Source organism: Dromaius novaehollandiae, chromosome 9 (assembly GCF_036370855.1).
Source record: "Dromaius novaehollandiae isolate bDroNov1 chromosome 9, bDroNov1.hap1, whole genome shotgun sequence".
NCBI classification, from domain to species: Eukaryota; Metazoa; Chordata; class Aves; order Casuariiformes; family Dromaiidae; genus Dromaius; species Dromaius novaehollandiae.
Window position 1 is genome coordinate 25,117,790 of NC_088106.1, and position 19,068 is coordinate 25,136,857.

Consider the following 19,068-nt stretch of genomic DNA (forward strand, 5'->3'; position numbering starts at 1 on the left):
TTGCCTCCAGCTCCTCATCTGTGCCCACTGACAAGGGTGGGTTCAAAGTTTCTCCTCTGCTGAAGCTCCTTACTTTGAACCTGTGGTTAGAGGTATGCCCTTAGCACACAAAGTTAAGTATTTCTGGCATATGACATGAAAAACATTCATCTTTTCAGTCCCTTGGAACCCAGGAATGTCATTCTACATCCTTCCAAGCCAAGAGGACTTAAGCAGACAAGATGGAAGAAGTTTCTGATATACAGTGCTGCAACAGCAGTAAGTTGACCACACTACACTGAGAATATCTAATTAGGATTAGTCTCTAAATTAGACTCTTCAGAGGCGTGTAAACTAAAAATGGGATCCTGATAAGCTGCCTTGTATATTGCAACAAATCCAGTTGCAGGAACTGGTCCTAATGCTTCCGGCCCCCAACTCCCTCCCCTCTCCAGGGGTTAAATACTGCAACAGTATTTTACTCACAGGCTGTTTTTGTAACAGCCATCACTTAAATATCTATGTACCTAATGGACTTATCCCTAACACCACAGTGAGGGAGGGAAGCAGCATTAACCTCATTCTGCAGATAAACAGCAGAGGCCCTGATGGCTGTAGACTGTCTTACGTCTTATGGAGTAATCGCATGCATGCCAAGTGAGTGTGAAAATGCTGTTACACCAGACTGCAGTACTCACAGAGCGCCTGACAGAACTTTGGCATGCCCTCTGCTCCTTCCTTCCATAGCCACGTATGACTGTGAGGACGAAAGAAGTTCAGGATATGGATAAGTTATCATTAATTTCTCAGTTATTGATTGTTCCATTCAGCCTTGGAAGACATGGGGCCAAGAACAGTGCCATTCAAAGTCTTGAACGATTCAACAGTGGGTAATCACACTGTTGAACTGCAGCAATCGAAGTCTAATGTTCTCCTTCACTACAGTTTAGGGTGGCAGAGGGGCCTGTGCAAAACGAACAAAGAAAACCAGTGTGGCCAATGTCATAAGAAATCAACTTTTTATTTTTCCAGCAAGACTGGAAATATCAGTATTGTGCATGTCTTGTCCTAGCAGAAGGCAAAAGATTTAATTTCCTGGAATAAATATAAAAATTGATTCCTACACATTTGGGACGGAAAATAATCATGGGGCAATCAGGCCGCCAGGAGCTAGTTTTCCACAAAAGACGCGTGCATACCTGTAACGCTTCGGAATTTCCTCTAGCCTAGCAATTTTCGTAGCTAATCAGACCGACGCCAACCGGACAGCCCTGGTGAAAGGTGAAGCTCGGCACCCATCCGTGCTGCACCGTGGTTGGTGACCTGGCAAGCCTACAGGGTCTCGGTTTCGAAACCCCAGGGCGTGTGCCGAGCGCCGGTGACAGGGCCAGGAAACCGGACTCCGGCGCTCCTCGCTTATGTAAGTGAACCGCGCGGCCCGGCGGCGGCCTCCCGCCGGGGAACGGCTTTGAAGCCTCCCGCCGCCGCCCGCGCGCCGCGGGCAGCGGCCTCACCTCCCCCCCGACCGCGCGGCTCTCCGGAACCTTCTCGCTGGCTGTCGGGGCGCTGCCAGGCCCCGGCGGCGGAGGGCCCCGTGGCGGCGGGGCAGCAGCGCCCCCGCGCCGCTCGGGGAGCGGGCCGCTGTTTGGGGACTGTGTACGGCGCTGCCCGGCAACGCCGCGCGTCCCGCCCCGCCCCGCCCCGCCCCGCCGGGGCCCAGCGCGGCCGTTGGGGACCGGGCCCAGCGCGCGGCCAGCGGCCAACGGTCCCTCGGCGGCGCGCGGCCGCGCGCTGACGTCACGGGAGGCTCCGAGGAGCGGGGGGGAGGGGGCGCGGGGCGGGGCCTCGTCCCCCGGGCGTGATGTAACCTCTGCCCTGCTCGGCGGGCGCCAGCTGCGCGGTCCGGCAGCCGTTGGGCAGCGCGCGGGCGCGGGCAGCGCGGCGCGGCGCGGCGGGAGGCGCGCGGCGGCGGTGAGTGTGCTACGCCGCCTGGCGGGGCCGCATCGGGGCGGGGGGAGGGGCGGTGCGGGGGGAGGGGCGGGCTGGCTGGGCCAGACTCGGAGGCGATCGGGGCTGCCGGTGGAAACATGGTGTCACACGTGAGGCTTATGTAAAGTGAGCGGCGTCCGGCGCGGCCAATGGGGGAGGCGGGCGCGCCGCCCCCGCCCCCTTCCCTGGGTGCCGTCACGCGCCGGCGGCCAATAGGCGGCCGGGCGGGGCGGGCTCTCCGGCCTCAGTCACGTTTCTGCCTGTATGAAGTGGGAGCCGGGCTGCGCCGCGCCGGCTGGACGCGTCGTGCTCGGTAAGTGTGGGTCCCCCGCCGCGCCCCGCGCCCCGCCCGGCACCGGGGGGCCGGCGCGCGCCCCGCGGCGGCGGGGGACCGCGGGGAGGGGGCGGCGGCGGGGGGCCGGGGGCTCGCCGCGCCTCCGCTCCGCTCCGCTCCCCTCCCCCGCCCGCCGGCTGACGTTACGTAAGTCGCCGCGCGCCGGGGTTCTCCGGTTGCCCGGGGAGACGGGCCGGGCCCAGCCGGGCCGGGGGCTCCCGGAGGGGCCGGGGCGGGCGGCGCGGCCCGGTAGGTGCGGATCTGCCCCTCCCGGCGGGGGCGCGCGCGGGGCGGCGGGGAGGGGGCGGCCGTGGCCCCCCTGCCCCATCCATCCCCTCGGGCCGGGTGTGGGGGGCGCCGGGGGGCGGCCGTGCCCCCCATCCCTTCTCCTGGTGCGGGGGCGCCCGGAGGCGGTGTCCCGCCCCCCCGGGCCGGCGGGGGCGCGGCGCCCGGTGGCGGGGGCTCCGCGCGGTTCCGGCCCCGCCTGGCTGGCTCTGGCGTCCCTGGCGGCCGCGCGTGCGGGGCGCGGGCTGTGGCCGCCCCCGTGCGGCAGGTCGGAGCGGGGGTGCGAGGGAGCGCGGAGAGGCGCGGTGGCACCTTTGGAGGGCACAAGTGTCCCGGTCCGGTGAACATGAACCGCGGCTCGGCGCTCCGTCGCCTTCCCCGACGGGGCAGCGCTGCGGGCAGCTGCCTGGGTGGCTTCCTTCCCCCCCCCCCCTTCACGTGAGGAGCAATAGGGTAGCAAGTAGCAGGAACGGAGTGTGCTATGGAAACGTATGAGTGGGCAACAGGTACTGCGTTTTCCTTTTTTTTAAATGTTCCCTACAATGCCCCCAAGCAGACTTTGTTCCTTGAGACTGTGTGGTTTTGCTACTGTTGACATTAGTTGCATGCTAGTACATGCCTGATTACAAAACAGTTTATGTAAGTACAGTTTCATGCAAATAGATGAGCAGTATGGTAACTGTCAAGCTGACACTTCTCCACTGACTTCTTGGGATAGGTTAGGATAGGATACAGCATTATTCTGTCTTCCACAAAAGCTTAAAAAGCCCCCAAACAGGTCATTATGAGGTCTTTGGTACTTGGAAGCTGAAGGCCTTTGAAATTGTATTCACGTGATACACAATAACTTGAAGAAATGTATTACTAATATTTTTTTTTAGACTATGAGATGCCCTTCTTTTTCTTTTCCAAATGTGAGACTCTGAGGTTTGCAGTCTTGTACATCTGACTTGCTGAATATCTACTGTTTAAAAATATTTACAAATAATTGGGAAATAAAGGTGGAAAACTTGTAATGACTGGCAATAAAGTTGTCTGGTCAAGTCAAGAGCAGTACCAGAAACTGCTTTAGTACAATGAGAAACTGTTTCAGGTTGCCAGTATTGTTCTAAGCACAGAGATTGTTTATGGATGACATAAGTTAGCTAACATTTCTCAAAACTACAGATGTCTTTTGGAGCTGGCTTTTGCTTGTTGTCAAAGTAAAATTCAAAACAAACTGCGAAGGTGGCAGTGAGGCATATCTACTTAAATGCAAGTGGTTAGTTTTTGATTATGTAGTGGTGCTGATAAAACTGAAGCGTGTCAAACTGATGGTAGCTAAGGATTTGATCTTCTCGCCCTAGTCCAGAAATGGATACTATTTTACATTAGGTGGTTTTGGGGCAGTGAGCTTGATCTTAAACTTTTCATATCTTCTGGGATGCCTCAGTGTCTGTACATGCCCATGGGCTTAGAGCTGTGCTCTATCCAATGGCTCTTGAATAGAGCACCCCAAGAGTAGGGCCTGGCATTTGATTCTGGTCAGGGAGAGGGCCCGTGTTAGTACTCTGTGACATCAACTTCCACCTTGCTTCTGTTTGTGTGTTTGCTTGCTCTTGTGATCTTTTTGCCCATTCTTGCAGAAACTGGCGCTATTTCTGCATAGCGGGGAAGCTTTACTGGAGAACTGGGCAGTGCCCTCTGTTCATCCAGGCTTTGCTGTTAGCCTGGTGGTTATGGCGCTGTCCTGAGGTGTGGGGGTCTTGTTTTTGACTGTTGCTGACCTGAGGCAGGCAGCTCATCTAACTAGAAAGACATAATGCAAAAGATGGAGCCTTTGGCCCACAGTGAAAGAAAAAATCGTGGTGTTGTGGGGTGCTTGTTGGCTGTTCCGTGCAGGTGTTCAAGGTAGAAGGGAGAACGCTTTAGTTGGTTGAGTTGACATAAGTGTTCAACGTTGTGCATCAGATGAATTTAACTTCACAGTGAGGTTGGAGAAGGGCAACTAAAATGATTGACCGGTGAAGCAGTTGCCATGTGAGAAGAAATTAAAAAGGTACTTAGAGAGGAGAAGGCTGAGGGCATATGTGACTGAGATTTACAAAAGTCACAAAGGCAGTTTATAAGCTGAGTGCAAAAACTGTTATTCGCCCAGTTCAGCAGTATTACAAGTAAGGGCACTCAGTGAAACTAGGAGAACTGCATGAGATGGACAAAAGGAAGTACTAACTTGCACTGCAGTTGGTGAACCTGTTGTCACAGGAGCATATGGAGGCAAATGATGTGGACTATGATAAATGGGCACTAAAAGGAGTAGGCAGGGATGTACCCCCTGACATCTCTAGTGCAACAACTGTGGCTGCTAGGGGGATAGAGTGTAGCAACTGGTCAGGCTCCTTTTCCCTAAATTGCATCTCCTTTCCTCATTGCCTAAAACAGAATACTGGGCTAGATGGGTCATTAATCTGATGCATTGCTTTGACTCTTAACTTGACATTTGCTCCTTTGACTGTATGTGTGATATTCAATCATGTGGTCACTTAATGTGTGTTTAAACCAGAGAGTTTTTTCTTTCTGTTTTGTTTTTTCAATTCATTTCTGCATTGAACTTTAAATTCTATTTTTGCGTGATCACTTCCAAGGCTAAATGTCTTAAGAGAATATGGCCTGTCCTGCATTGTGGAGAAGTAAAGTGTAGTTTAGTTGGACCTAATCCATAGATACAAGAGCTAGAGGTGTGAAAAGCAGGATTTTGGCTTTTCTGTACTTTCTTCAGATTTGGTAGGTTTTCAGGTTTCACTTATGATCCAAAGACTACATGATTTTCCTGTCTTGTTTGTTTGTTTATTTGTCAGTTGCTAGCACTTGTTATAGACTTTCACAGATACTGTTCATGTGTTAAATCCAGTATAAGAAGTCTAAATGATCTACTTTATTTTTAGAGCTTACTCTTATCCCCTTTGTGTTCCCACAGAGAGGCATGAAGACAGAACGTGTTACAGTAACTCTTAGCATGATACCTTTATTTTCAGCATGCCTTTTCAGTCACTGAGACTAAAATATTGGGTAAGCTGAGGTTGTTACATTAAACTTATTTGATCCTATCCCTGGACAATAGATTTTTATAGTAATAAATTTCCTCTGGGAAGAATCACACTTTTTTGAGTAAATTGAGATTTTGATGGAGTTGAGCCAAGGTATGCGAATACAGTGAAATGGGGAAACTGCTTGGAAACAGAGTTCTGAATTTTTTTTTTTTTCTATCTTGGACTCTATTATAACCAGGAAGTGTTTAGTTTAGTCCCAGACTGCAGACTGATAAAGAAACCAGTTTTTTTTTTCCTGGGTTCTTGCCACACCCTTATTTCTTTAACACATTCACACCTTCACACTGTTAAAAGATGTTTTACTGCAGAAAAGCTTTTTTTATTTTACCTCTTAAAGTACAGAAGGTGCTTTACCTCTTGTGGGCACAGAAGCAAGTTTTTGTGGGACAAGGTATAGGTGGTGTGGTGTTGTAGAAAAGCAGGTACATTATCACTAGCCAGCAGAACGAGTAAATTATCACTAGTCTAGATCGACGGTAGTGTTTTATAGAGGGTTGCTATAGTTGGCCTCTGTTAAAAGGGAACATCATGTTCTTACCAAGATGTTGTGTAATACTTGGCATGAATGTGCTGTAGACGTTTTATTATACTCGTAATGTTACCACATCATAATTGCTAAGTAATCAGGTGTTTCTGAAAATGGATTTTTGTGTCCAGGGTTGCAATTGCATGCCCTAGAATTCCTTTGTGAAGATGATGGGCAACAGAGACTTCCAACTGGCTTTTCTTGTTGCTGGAGTCATATTTCCCACATCCAGTTATATCTCTATTCTGCAAGTTTTAAACTGCTTCAATATTTATTACATTAACTTCTCTCTCCTTAAGCACTGAGGAGCAAATGAGTTAATTAATATCTGTGTTATTCTGTTAGCTTTATTAATTTAAAGGGCTTTGACTTTCTGGGTATGGATGAGGTTGAATGCAAAAATAAATGGTGGACTTGAAAGCAGTGCAGATGATGATGTTCTGTCCAGTATTTAGAGGCGCCTGACCCCTTTGCTGCCTCACAACAGTTGTCTCAAACTTACCTACTGCTGTGATGGGGGGCAGGATATTATTGCTGTATGTGGTTTTGATAGTAAAGCAAATCTTTTGCATGTCAGTTGTTGGTAAGTAAAGAATGACTTCACATTTTGGTATGCAATTTTTTTAGCTATAAGTGAAATGCTTCCTTCTGTGAAGCGTGTTTAATGGGTACTGGAGAAGATGGCTGTTAAAGGCACACTTTAGAGGCTAATGATTTTATAATCTCTTGTTGGGATTTCTTGTGGCCCTAGGCAACTTGTGTGAAACACAGTATGGCAGAGAAGACCAAAATGGAGGATCAGATGGTCTGGGTATGACTGCAAAGGCTGTGCAGAGACTGTGAGGCTGCTTTCTGTAGCATGTTTCGTTCCTGCTGACAGTGAACCAGCAACCATATGTAGTAGGAAAGTGCCCAAACACATGGGAATCCTCATGCCTGAGCGTAGTGATCTGGTACTCTAGTAAGTGGCTTTGTAGATCACCAGGCACGCTTGGGCAGCCTGCTTGCAGACTGCCTGCCTTCAGTGCTGGAACACAGGCAGATCAGGCTTCTGTGCTTCTGTTTGCTACTTCCAAGGTCATCCTTTAAGTGTAGATATGGTCTTTGTGTCTGAATGCCTGCACTAGACTTGTACCAGTCTAGTACAAAGTCTTCTCACTTGGTGCTCTTTCCTCCTTGAGAGAGGGAGAGAGTTCCTGAGAAACAGCAGCAATGTACCAAGTTTCATGCAAGTCGCATGGCCAGTGGCTCTGAAGAGCATGTTCTCCCCACTTACCCGCATATGCAAGTGAGGTTATGAGTGGTGGTGTGTATGTGAGAGTGAAAGCTATTAAAAGGCCAAGGAAAGTTTTGTGCATGTGACTTCATCTGCTGTTCAAACACTGCTGCCTAGCATACTGGCGTAGTAAGAAGTGAGGCTAAATTTACCTCCCTCAAGATAAATAATCATAGAGTGCAATTTTTCCCTTTCCTTCACTCTCTCCCAAGAGAGTAAACTTTTTTGGAAGTGCTGAAGAGATAGAGACTAAGCATGCTGTTTAAATTAGGAGGAGACTGAAATGCACACAGAATGCACTTTTGTAGGCAAGAGTTGAAGGTTATCATGCAGAGTACGTGAGCAAGCTGTAGAAGTTCTATGCAAGCAGTAACAATGTTCATCTTGAAAAGATAGGGTAGTGGGGAAGAGAATTGGTTTGTATGCCAAAATGACTGGGAAAAACGTTGAGGTTTGGCTTCTGGCTGTTGTTGAGTGTAGTGTGGTAATTCTTAACACTTGATTTTATTTATTTATTTCCTTATGGATATAGTGGCTAGAAGTTTCCTTGTATAGGTGTTTCAAACTGTAGCTTATGAAAAGTCGAGCTAAAGCTGTCCTGTCTTTTGAACATCATGTGCTTCTAAAACTGCATAGAGGTACTCCACTGTTAAGTAACATCTGTATTTGGCATAACTGAGGCTTAGGGGCACAAGATGAAGTGGTTAGGATGTCCAGTACCTCTCTCTTTTGTTGTTCTTACCTCCTATTCTCATTATTCCTTGCAGCTTTTGTATCTTAGTATGATTTTTGTGCTTGATCTTATATTTCATGTATGTACTTTGATGTATCTGTCTTCTTAGTTTCTCCTATTTAGTTTCATAATTGTACAAAGTTCTTCAGTATACGAAGCACTTCTTTGACTTAAGTTCCCTTTCTTCTGGGTGTAATAGTTACTGTCTCTGCTGTGGATTTCTGTGTGACTTGAGCTCTCATTTGTCAGTAATAATAAATCCAGCTCATAGGATAAGTATATCATATTTGTTAGCTTGCACACTCTGTGGGTTGTATTAGCAATGCAGGGTGGGGGGAGGCATGTTAGTAATAATCAGGCAGTTTATTTGGTATAGAGTCTTCCAGAACGGGACTTTCATTTTGACTGAAATCTTTAAATGTTGTGTTTCAGATCTGGTTAAAGAGTAGCATTAGACTGAAACTTTTGTAAATGTAATGCCATTTGGTGAAATTCTGCCTTTTTTTTTTTTTTAATAAGGAGGAGAGTGGTAGGCATTCAAATATACTGCTTAATGGTGATGTTAACAAATATTAAAGTTGAAATGTGGTATTATAGATACTTTAGAAGATCTAGTTTCACCTGAAATAAAGGTGAGGTATGTGACTGCGTGATGGGGGAGATAATTTTTCCTGCCTGTGACAGCATGTTCTCTAATATATCACGTAGGATTTTTTGCTCAAAAAGGACAAGAGTTGATGTATGCAAATTTAGAGTTTTGACTACTGTTCTCCTGTTTAGTAATCTCCAGTCATATTTAGTTCTGCTCAGGAAAGGAAAAGAGTTTTCCTTAAAAAAGAAGTCACATATCTTTTCTAATCACATTTAATACAAAGCATTTTAGTTCATCTTTAGTAAGTATACAGAACTTATTGTAGAGTTACAAGTTTGAAGGATGTCTAGAAACTAGCATGGGGCAGGTGTGGAGAATGCTTTTAGCTTTTTCATGAGATGTCTGGGCACAACCTGTAACAACTTGTGATGTCAAGGGTATATTCCTGTGTTCTCTGCAGAAAATGCTAAATCTGTTGGCAATTAAACTTAGCTCTGTGTCACAGCCTATTGTTCAAGGTGAAGGTATACATTTGAGAAAGATGACTTCTTTTTGCTAGTGGGGGATGATGAGTCCAGATCTCCTGTTAAGATAGGAGCACCATTTGTGGTGATAACAGAACCAAGACTGAAAGGATAAAATAAGCTTTGCTTGTGGTCTGGCAGAAGAGAGCAAGTGCTGCTAGATGACCAAGTGGTCGCTCTGACTACCTTTGGGGGTTATTTTTGTGACTGGCTTCTTATAGTCATGTGAAGACAGATGATGGATTAGGAGTTTTCTAGGTCAATAAACACAATCTACATGAGATTCTTTGGCTCTTCATGAGGTGAACTTGCTAAGTTCAACAGTGTGCTATTACCATGCTGTTTGTGGTAAAACTGAGGTGACTTTGTCCTGTTACCTTAGGTTAACTCTTTGGTATTAGCTACTCCACAAGAAAAATAGGCAGCTTTAAAAACAAACGATCAAAAAAGCCCCAAGTGGGGGAGCTCTGAGGAGGAAATGAAATAATAGTGGTGATTAGGATGCTGTAAAAGTCAAACTTCTCCTGATGGTTTGGGTGCTTCAGGAATACAAATGATTGGTGAGATAAACTTAGGTCCATTTAGGAACCATCTGTTGGGAAGTGAGGGAGTTTGTCCAGTTTGGTTCTTTGGGATGTGGCTAAAGAAACTTTGTTCTCCAGTTCTTTTATAGGTATGAGTAAAAGAAGCATAATTTTTAATAAGCTGAGAACAGCTTTTGCTTTAAGAACACCTACTCATGTCTTCGAACATGGAACTGGTCTTGATGATGTGCATGCTTTCACTCAGTTGAATTAGCTCTCTGGGGAGGTTTTCATCTGCTAAGGCTAATTTGTAGTTGTATTTCAATGGTAGTGTTTTAAGGCCATCAGTTGATGATCTGTAGGAAAAGAAACACATCTTTTAAATCAGATATGTGATCCTAAATTTTATACTAGGTTTTACTCATTCTTCAGCTTGGATGCTCTCAAGCGAGTACATGAGTGATTCTTAAATACATTGTATTGACATCTGTATTGTCTAAACAGTGTTCTAATAGTAAATTAAGATCACAGACAAAGATGGAAATTTGTGGGGTGTCTTGTATTTACAAAAGGGAACAGAATTCAGTAAATAGTTATTCTGTGCATTTTGAAGGAAACAATTTAGCAGTTAGGTTACAATAATAGTAAATGTTGTTAGGAATAAAATAAATTCTCATATTCCACTTTGAATTATAGTCTTCATGTATATATATGAAGATATGTATATGTAGTTATGCATATATATTTATATATGTATAACTGTTCTTCTGTATAATAGATATGTATAATTGTTCTTCATGCTTGGAATACCTATCTTGTATGGTTCACCTTGCATTTCACTAGTAAGTAGACTCCGAAAGAGAATCTGTTTTTCATAAATGATTTTTTAAAATCTTGCTTATAGAACTATATGGATTTGCTTTTTGCAGGAACATGCTGATGACGCTTTCTGCCTGATTTGGACGGATCATAATTAGTGTGCTCATTAAGGTAAGTGTCCTACATACGCTTTCCCCAAGAAAGCCATTATAATACCAGTTCTTTCTCAGTTAGTCTGAACTGACTTTCTGTTGTTGTTGCTGCTTTAGATGCTTCTCTTGAGCTGTAGTCTTGTCAGAGTGCTGGAAAATATAAAGATATTCAGGAGTTTAAGAAGAGCTGTTGCACAAATCATTACGCACATGGAAATGGTCTTGCTTCTCATTTTTAGGAAATTGAAATGATTTAATGTAACATCCAATTTCAGGTGCTACATCAGCACTGTTTGCTGCACTGTAGTCTATTAATAATTTTCAGTCTTTTTATTGCTCTGCAGATATTTTAAGGAATTTTAATGAACAGGAAAATTCTGGGGTCCCAAAAGAAAAGATGCTAGTGTGCTCAGGAGAAAAAAGTAAAATGTCATGCTTCTAAGCTTAGATTTAGAAAGCACATCATAGCTTCTAAGTGTATTTTTGGTCAGTTGTACATTCTAGTTTCTAACAAACGAATATTTTAATATCTATTCAAGAAGCTGAGCACATGGCTTCAGAGCTACTGATTTACAGATGTTTACATTCTGTGTGTGAGAAGCTGATGACAAAAAAGCTTGTGACTCAAGTGGGATGTGTGGTGGATGCAAAGAAAATGTAGAAAAAAATAAATTCTGTGATACAAAGAAAATTTACCCAAGTGGTTTTATTATATGTGATCTGGTGATGGGACGGTAATGGGCCAAAGGCAGGAGAGGAAGAGTTAGCAGTTCTGGTTAGTGCTGTAACACTCAAAGGAAGGTGAAACTGTAACTGAGTATTTTGAGGATTAGTACTAGAGTGAATTGTCTAAATGACTAAAAATTTGTTTTCCTACAGCTACAAGGCTTGACCTGTTTAGGTTCTTAAAGCTGACAATGTTGATTCTTTTTTAATGCTGCAGGTGAGACTTCAGTTCTCTCCAGACATTGAACTTGGCTGTGATCCTGTAATACAGGTGTGTTCCCTAAAGCAGGTTGTTTGTTCTTTTCTAGTATTTGAAGTCTTACTTCTATGTTTAAAATAGCTATACCTCAGTATCAAAAGAAATGTCACAAGTTCAATATTCTTTCTATACTGATGGAATTGAACTACTTTTTGTAGAAAAGCCCTATTGAGGCGCCATGCATGGATATTCTTTTGACTTCATCTAAGGATCCATAAGGAGAATTTCTTGAGGGAAAGATAACTCTCTTTGTTCTTTAGGATTTGGGCTAATTCAGTCACCTGCATATTTTCTCTGATAAATAATAGAACCAGAAGATTACATTTAACTTTAACTGATAAAATGACTGGTTTAAATGACTTTTATTTAGTTTCAGATAAATGCTTCTTGATGTAGATTTGTCTTAGCTTTTAGTTAGACTATGAAAAGGCTTATTGTGAGAATTTTAGGAAGCAGTAAGGACTGTTTTCTCTTAATTTCTTTCTAAATGCATTAAGTAGATGAAGCCAATATTATACCCAATTCACGTCGTACATGAAACTACTGTGAATGTCCTCTTCAGACCTATACTTTGGTTTTTTTTTGTAAAGCTTTTTTAATGGCTTATTACCTATGAAAATTTTGTGATGGGGTCATTAAACTAAATGGGTGTGATGTCACTTCATAAGTAGTCAGACAAATCCTTGTGGCTAATTTCTTGTAGATCTTCTTGATTAATGAAGTTAAAACTTAACTTCCATTAACTTTCAGGGAGATGAGTTGGCATGAGGGAATCGGAAAGGCTGTCTTTAAATGACTTTCAACTAGTGCTGAAAGTCATTCCACATTTTCAGTTTATGTGCTAAAAAATATAAAATTTGCAAGTACCTCTGCATAAAGCTGTTTCTAACACTTCTTGTGTTAGAATAGACACAGAGCTTATCATTTAAATCCTGTCTTATCAACTTACGATGAAGGCAAAACGTATAAGGAACTAACCTGTCCCCAGATTTGTATCATAATCTGAGACTCATAAAACTCTCACTGGTTTTGCGGTGTGGTGCAGAATGGAATGCTGTGAATAAATTCTTCCTTAAGTCTGGCCAACACAAATGTACTTTTGACAGCTGGTAGAGGCATAGCCTTTTAAATTAAGGCATGTTAACATGGGCTGTCTTCCAAAATGGTTAGCTTGGGATTTGAATGCTCTTCCAAAATTTTTATTCGAAACATTCCTTGTGCATATTCAAACGCAGTAGTTAAAAAGTGATGTAATCATTTGCCACACAAAGAAGTTTGCCTTTTCAAACTTCTGATTTTTATTTTGCAGCTCCGTTGTGTAGTGACATGTTCCAACATACCTAGTGTAGAAGGTTCTGTTATTTTAAAGCTTTACAAGACGTTACTCTAGACCAAAAGTGTTTAAAATGCAAAGTTGTATCTGTGATTCCTCTGTTGGATGACAGTTCTGTGTTTAACCAATATTTATCTGCATAGGGATGGCATAACTGTGAGCATCTCTCTGGTATCTGTTTGAAGAGGACACTGTTGGGGGGCCCAGGTATTTCTTTTATATTTTATAGTTTTAGAGGTGTCCGGACTCTGTAATGGTCAAAGATTTCCAGTAGAAGAGGATGAGACAAGAATAAAATGCATGTGGGAGACTCTGGACCTAGGCACTTCATGCTTTTGATGCTAGCTGGGAGGGAACTTGATATACACTTTTACCAACCTTTCTTAGAAAAAACAGGTAAGGAATGTAGATCATTGTTATGATTCATGTTAGAAAAATGCACTCTTTTTCTGTAGAGTTTATGCAGAAAATATACTGTTGTATGTTTGGTTTATCTCAGAACTATAATTTCAGTCATATACACACTCATTCAGAACTATTTGTTGGATATGAACTGTCGGAATTACGTTATTTGAAGATTAGAGGCTTTTAGCCTAAAAACATACTTATCCTTAAATTCAAGTTTGAGTTTCTTCACTGTGCGCAGAAGTGTCCTTCCTATGTATGCGAGGGCCTGGCCTGGTGCTTGTGCTGACTCCTCCCTGCATAGGAGCTGCTAGAAATTTAGGGTCTGGCACTTAGATGGCTCTTGACAAAGGCTATCTCTGGGTCAGTTCCACCATTCTAAAGTGAATGGCAACTGTAAGCATCAGCAAATTATGATCCTCTGCATAAAGATACTATTGACCTTTATTTATATTTTTGGGTGTGTGTGTGTGTGTGTGTGTGTGTGAAAGGATGGTGTCAAATTTAGGCAGAAAAAAAAGAGCTGAACTTTGAGAATGTGTGGGTTTTTTTTAAAGGTCAGCTGTCTCTTTCCACCTCTTTTTTCTTTCCTCCAGAAGTATACAATAATTTAGAATAGTCCTGTATTCAGGGTTTTCTTGAACTGTGAATCCTTACCAACAAAATGTGAAATTAATCTGTGAAATCCAGTTTCTGTAGAATACTTGTGATGTTCTAGATTGTCAATAAAATTATCAAGAATAATAAAAAAAATTCTGGCATATACACAAAACTCTTTTGATGGCCTGTAGTGTGATGGGGAATTCTGCATAAGAGGAATCTGTTCAAAAAAAGCCTTTGTTTCTTCAAAAAGGCTTGCTGGAAATTTTTCGTATACATCTTTTCTTATTTTTCCTATGGTTAAGTCTGAAACTAGCTTTGGATTTGTTTTGTTTTGGGTTTTTTTTGTCTTCCTAGAAAGTGGCCTAGTGAAGATATTCTGTTAATTGTTCTATCTATTGCTACAAAAAAGTGGAGCTCTCAGAGCTATTACTGGTGAAGTCATACAGGTGGACAAGTCATTTCTCAATTATTAATGTTTGTTTTTTCAACACTCTTCTTCCTACTGTGTTGCTGCCAAGCATTTAATTATTGTCTAATTGCACAGGCAGAATGCATTCATTGTACATGTTAATTTTCAATTTTCTCTAAAATTGCATGATATGACTAAATCCCTGCTAGTTACTTGTCATACAAATGAGAAAATTTTACCATTTGCAAAGCGGCCTTCCAGAAGGCATGTGAAAAGTCACCTTGCCAATAAAACCTCCAGTAAACTAAAATCCTGACCATAAGAAGTCTCCTATTGGTGCTAGCAGTTACAGTCCCCTAATGTTCAGATGTTTGAAATAGTCATAAACTGTGGTATACCTCTTGCTCCATTTTTAAATATTAAGTTCATCTTGGTTGCAAAATTGGAATCAAAGAAACCTTCAGAGTCTTGAAATCTTCTCTTCTTACTCAGTTCTTAAGTTGGTTCATCTTGGCTCTGAGTTTTTGGTTTTCATCCTTTAAATACCAGTGCTAGACATGAAGTTTGTTTCATGAAAGGAAATCTGGAAAAATCTGTTCTTTGCGTATAACCAAGCAGGCTTGTGCTGAGACCAGACTTTTGAGTTTAAGTGCCATATTTTCAAAAGGAACTTCCCTCCTTGGTGTTTTACAGTCTAGCCCAAATTCTTAGGAGGATTTCTCAAAAGCATAGAGCCATTATTTTCTCAAGGGTTGTGCATTTGTCTTCTGGGACTGTTAAACTTTAAGCTCTTTCCATTGTCTTGCTGGAGGATAAGAAGCTTCTCTAGCTAATGTGTAGCCAGAAGATGCTTTGTGTGTGTCTAACCTGGCAGTATTAATGCCTGTGTTAGTGCTCAGTGGAAGTGTATTGCCTTTTTCGTACACTGTTTCAGGGTATTGAGAGTTCTAGACCGACAGTGACTTTGAGAGGTTTGCCCTGCCAGGAAGAGTAGACTGCTTTTGTGAACCAATTACCTTCAAATTGAGCTTAACTTGTGCCAATTTCAGATTAAAAACAGGTACTTATTCAAAGAATCAAAACAGAAACACACTTTACAGCCTAGAAAGATGTAGCAGAAAGTAAACAAAACTGTTTAACTTCCTTATCTCAAGATCAAACCAAAAAACTCTTCCTCTGTTTCCTAGTGTCAAGCCGTACTTCCCTACTGAACTTAGTTTGGGATGCAGTTAACGTCCTCAAACTGCAGTAACAGGAGAGGACCTCAAACTGGGAAAGTGTGCTAGCTCTTGCTTTTTCATTCTTGTTTGGTTATTTATTTGGAATTTATTCTAGCATATAGATGGAATGGATATGTGCAATTTATTATGGCATTTTGACTGAGATTAGTTACAATATTAATTAATCTGTTTGGGATGACTGATCCTCTGTATTACTGAAGTATTAGCATGGTGCTTGCCTATGCATGCAGATGTTTCACTTAAGGTATTCTTCTGTCTGAGAGTAAATTCTAGCCAGATGCATCAGTCTGTTCTTATTTAAAATTACAGGCACAGAGCACAGCGTAGGGTAATTGCTTCTGATCTCTTCTTGGAGAATCTTTCCAAACTTATGGCATATATTATCATTGCTGATACTTGGGATAGTGTGTGTGGGTTTTTTTTTTTTTTTTTTTTTTTGTATTGTTCTTTTTTTAATATAAAATTATGTAAGATTTTGTTTTGGAGAAACTTCTCTTCCTTTCTTCTTCCACCTTGAACTCCACACCTCTCCCTATGCCCTTATGCTTGTTCTTCAGTGGGGCTTTTATTTATTTTATTTTATTTTATTTTCTACTGGTGCTTCAGGATGTTTTAATCAAAGATGGCTGGATTTAAATACTGCGTCTCTCACACATTCTGTCTCCAACTAACTGTGGACATAACTAATGTCTGTCTTGTTTAAGGGATTTCAGCACTGTCAGTGAATTCATCAGGGCGTTCCCCAAAAGCTCTTGGAAGTCTATCATAAATTTTTTCTTGTTCCTTGCCCCTTATTCTTCCTGTATTCCTTGATCTGGGATGTGCTGGTGGCACTGAGGCTTTTCAGATTTTTTAAACAGAAGGACTTTTGCCAAAGACTGACTTTCAGTGACATAAATCTTGGCTAAGGATACCATTCCATGTCTACAAGTTGAGGCAGCTCTAATAAAAGATGCCTTTAAAAAGAAGGTTAAACTTGCCTCTTCTCCATCACTGGTGTATACATTTTATCTCTGGTACTATTCTCCTCAGGCTCCAAATTGTAGTCCCTGTAATGTAGTTACACAGGAATTGAGTAGAGACTTGTCGTGGGCAAACATGCAGAAGCTCTGCTATGTAGCTAATTAGAGACAGCAGTAACGCAGTGCAAGTGTTTCCTGACAAAAGTTTTCGCCAAATGTCAAGAGGGAGAAAACTCATATGATATCATTTCTAGGTCAGTACCCATTTCTTTTGTCAGTCGGCGATTCTCTTCACTTAAACTTCTGAAAGCTGCTTGAAGAGAGGGGAAAAAAAAAAAAGCTTCTAGTATGTCACTCACTCAATCAGCTCTTATTCAAGGAGGCACAGAAAATTCCTCGAAAGTTGCATCTTGCATATATATCCTGGCAACAATTCTCTTCCACCTAAGGAAGCACTATTGAAATTTAGTACAAATATCTGGCAGAAGCTAGCCTACATGTCAAGGAAAGAAGAGACGAGATAAGGGATGATCTTTGGAGGTGGAAAAAAGTGCTCATCAGTGATTTTTACAGTTCAGGATTTCAAACCATAAGACTCTACATGCTAGCTGTGGCACAGTTTTATTGACTCTTATTAAACTTCCGAAGATTATAAAAAGGACTTTGGTGAAAATAATTTTCCCAGAAGAATTGATTCTGAAAAATTACTTGCTGGCAACTCTTGAGGGAGAAAGTACTGCAGCGTTTATTATCATATCCTCTGCAGAGTTCCAGGGAAGAGGTTTCTCACTCATGAAGGCTGATATACAAAGTGTTTGAATTCAGACTAGGAAACCTTTGGTATAATCATCACCATTTTCATAAATTGCACAAGTTTTCTGACATAAGCATTGTTGTAATATTGGACTGTTTATCTTTGGAGAATTTGGGGCTATGATAAGGGTCTGTCTTCTCGCAGTTCATGCTTATGAATCTATCTAGAGAGATGTTTTCCCTGAGAGATTTAAGTACAGCAGCCCAAAGGTTTGTTGAGAGCTTTTTCCCTATCTCTGAGGGAATCATGTAATGTAGCTTGCTGGCAGATATTTCGGTTGTGGCAGTGTATTTTTCTTTTCTACCTATTGAAAGCTCTCTCCAAGTAGCACTTGGTCAAAAAAAAAAAAAAAAGGAGGAACCCCCTATCTTGAGAAGAGAACGTAGTGCCAGAGGAATGTTGGATTTCATCTTAAATTCCCATGTGAAATTAGGTCAGACCTCCTTTTCAAGTGATGCATTCGCAGTCATCTTTCAAAAGCTTAATTTTAATCATGATGCGGTTAATCTGTGTAATTCTGATGTGGGTACAGCATTTACTTGAAATGAACAAAATACTGTAGATGATCTCCATCTTTAACCTTCACAGAGAAGGTAAAAGGCCATCCCATTGCTAGCTGGGCAGGTTGCTGGAGTACCTATAGTTACTGAGTCATCTATAGAGCTTTACAACCTCAGCTCTCTCTGAGATATAATAATATAGCTGATGCATGAAAAGTGGCTTCTTGAGAGTGGTTTCAGTCTTTTAACCAGATAGATGCTCTCACTTATGCAGTAGCTGAAATAATACTAAGAGAATTTACTGGGCTGGAATGGATTGACATTTTATAAAATGCTTCTTACCTACTCAGTAACAGGAGGTTTTTCCTCATGTGCCCTTCATATAGGTATTCCCTAATGCCACCTTCCCCATTTACTTTTCTTTTGAGCCCCATTATGTTTCAAGTTACTGGCAGAGAAAACTAGTGGTTGCTAGTCTGGCATCGTTCTTTCTGCCCTTGCTATGCCAGGGCTGTGAAACTGCGGATAGCGGTGTGGGTACCACTGAGCAGCAGCACCTCCATTCACAAGCTGAAAGTGTGAGCTTTGTCCACTGGAAAGAATCAATCACTAGGGATGAGTTGTCCTATCTGGTTTAATCATTTGCTGTCAGAGTATGTGTAAAATGATACTGGAATTTCATCTGAGAGTAAATATTCTTTTATCACATGTTCCAGTTTATGTAACTTTTAAGACAAAAGTGGCTTCCTTAGTCCAGAAAAAACTATTAGAGATACTAAAGTGTAACTTACTGCTTGTATCCTACTATTCCATACAAAAGCACAACAAGATGTCTATTCAGTATGGATTAGTGGACCTGAAGTGAATGCAGTAGTGAAATGTTGGTATGTTTTTACTCTCCCTGAAAGTATTCACTTTTTGTTTGTTTGTTTTAAACTACCTATAATGGGGTACTTGGAAATAATAAAGGACATGTATACACCAATAGCAATGG

At 42.2% G+C, this 19,068-nt stretch overlaps 1 protein-coding gene across 6 annotated transcripts in view; it reads left to right on the top strand.

Moving 5' to 3' along the window:
• Positions 1 to 1,800: 1,800 nt before the first annotated feature.
• The window catches only part of PER2 (period circadian regulator 2), a 50,944-nt gene continuing 33,676 nt past the window's right edge, over positions 1,801 to 19,068 (top strand). Inside the window, exons 1-4 of one of the 6 annotated variants that reach the window (XM_064516947.1) lie at positions 1,801 to 1,950; positions 10,781 to 10,841; positions 11,766 to 11,819; positions 13,284 to 13,536. The gene's annotated coding sequence lies outside the window, so the exon portion shown is untranslated. The other 5 variants (XM_064516943.1, XM_064516946.1, XM_064516945.1 and 2 more) reach the window with 5 other exon arrangements.